The sequence below is a fragment of the Phaethon lepturus genome, unplaced genomic scaffold, assembly GCF_000687285.1.
Source record: "Phaethon lepturus isolate BGI_N335 unplaced genomic scaffold, ASM68728v1 scaffold11606, whole genome shotgun sequence".
Classification (NCBI taxonomy): Eukaryota; Metazoa; Chordata; class Aves; order Phaethontiformes; family Phaethontidae; genus Phaethon; species Phaethon lepturus.
In genome coordinates, this window is record NW_010545701.1 from 1,702 (window position 1) to 4,010 (window position 2,309).

A 2,309-nucleotide genomic window follows, 5' to 3' on the forward strand; every position below is an offset into this window, starting at 1 on the left:
ACTTTGCTTTGGATGCAGCCCAGGATATGGTTGGCCTTCTGGGCTGCAAGTGCACATTGCTGGCTCATGTCCAGCTGTTCATCTGCCAGTAACCCCAAGTCCTTCTTGACAGGACTGCTCTGAATACTTTAATCCCTCAGCCTGTACTGATACTGGGGGTTCTTTGTGACCGAGGTGCAGGACCCTGCACTTGGCCTTGTTGAACCTCCTGAGGTTCACATGGGCTGATCCTTGAGCTTGTCCATGTCCCTCTGAATGCCATCCCATCCTTCAGGCATGTCGACCACACCACTCAGCTTGGTGTCATTTGTGAACTTGCTGAGGGTGCACTTGATTCCATGAGTCTTCAATATCACTGTTACCCTGCTTAATACCTTTATTAGTGACCTGTTTGAGGGGATCGAGTGCTCCCTCAGTAAGTTTGCAGATGACACCAAGTTGGGTGGGAGTGTTGATCTGCTGGAGGGTAGGAGGGCTCTGCAGAGGGATCGGGACAGGCTGAATCAATGGGCTGAGATGAGCTGTATAAGGTTTAATAAGGCCAAGTGCTGGGTCCTGCACTTGCGTTGCATGGGGTGGTTGTGACCCTACAGGCTTGGGGAAGAGTGTCTGGAAAGCTGCCTGGCAGAAAGGGACCTGGGGGTGCTGGTTGACAGCTGGCTGAACATGAGCCAGCAGTGTGCCCAGGTGGCCAAGAAGGCCAACAGTGTCCTGGCCTGTATCAGAACTAGTGTGGCCAACGGGAGTAGGGAAGTGATCGTGGCACTGGTGAAGCTGCACCTCAAATACTGTGTTCAGTTTTGGGCCACTCACTACAAGAAAGACATGGAGCTACTGGAGCATGTCCAGAGAAGGACAATGAAGCTGATGAGGGGTCTGGAGAGCAAGTTTTAGGAGGAGCAGCTGAGGGAACTGTGGTTGTTTAGTCTGGAGAAGAGGAGGCTGAGGGGAGGCCTTATTGTACTCTATAACTGCTTGGAAGGAGGATGTAGCAAGGTGGGTGTTGGTCTCTTCTCCCAAGTAACAAGCAATAGGACAGGAGGAAATGGCCTCAAGTTGTACCAGGGGAGGTTTAGATTGGACATTAGGAAAAATTTCTTCTCTGGAAGGGTTGTCAAGCATTGCAACAGGCTGCCCAGGGAGGTGGTGGAGTCACCATCCCTGGAGGTATTTAGAAGGCGTGTAGATGCAGTGCTTGGGGACATGGTGTGGGGACTTGGCAGTGTTAGATTAATGCTTATACTTGATATACTTGGTATTTTCCAACCTAAACAATTCTGAGTTGTCTACTGCTCCAAGTGTGTTGTAGTTGCTTGTCAGTTACCACAACAGCATCAGCCTTGCTGCTAGCTTTTTGATGTTAGTTGCCTGCTTGAAATGGACTAATTTTGAGTTGGAAAAGAGAATAGGCCAGGGTGCTCCTGTGGTGTCTCTCTAGAAAGTCCTAAAGGCTGAAACTTCCTTTCTCACCATTGAGAGGACAGTACTCGGCTTGATGCACCACTAGTCTGACTCCGCTTTTGCGTTCTGCACTGATTTTTACAAGACTCATGTTTTTTTCCAAGTTTGTAATAGGAATTGCAGAAGTGGGAGGATATTTTACTAGCGAAGGCTTGCAGAAATATACCTTCTTAGATTCTTCCACAAGTTTAATAACCAGTACAGTTATCTTTCAGGAGGGAGTAGGGCTTGAGCTGATTGAGTTCTACGTGAAAGGCATTAATTTGATACAATCTGGAATGAGACTAAACCCTGGGAATCAGTCTTTTTAACACACTTCTGTAGATAGTGTATGACTTGCTAGGTAGGTATTTCTTGTAGTTTGGTAATTGGCTCTTAGATAAGTTTTGATTAGTTTAGCAGTATTATCTGAAACCAACTTCTCTACATTTATTTTCAAACTAGCAAGATAAGGTATCTTTGGTCAGATATAGCTTGGATTAGGATATCTATTGCTTTCCAACAAGTAAAGTGGCATTTTCTAATACTTGAGTGACTTTACTTTCCTTCGGAGTTGATTGTGGCTACTCAGATGACTTCTGAAAAATAACTCCATTGATACCAAGGAAGATTTCAGTGAGTTGAAGCATTTTGGTTTGATAGTTGAGGGAAGAGTATACAAAAGGAGCTGGGTAATATTTAGCTTCAACTTATTAAGGAGTTGGCTTGACATCAGAGGGCTTAGTGGGATCTTTAAAAGGTTTTTATCCTTCAGTGTACCCTGCTTTACTCCATTTTCGAGAGAATTCAACACTCTATTACATTGGGCTGCGAAAAAGCTAGGCTAAACTCTTCCATATTGTTTTCCT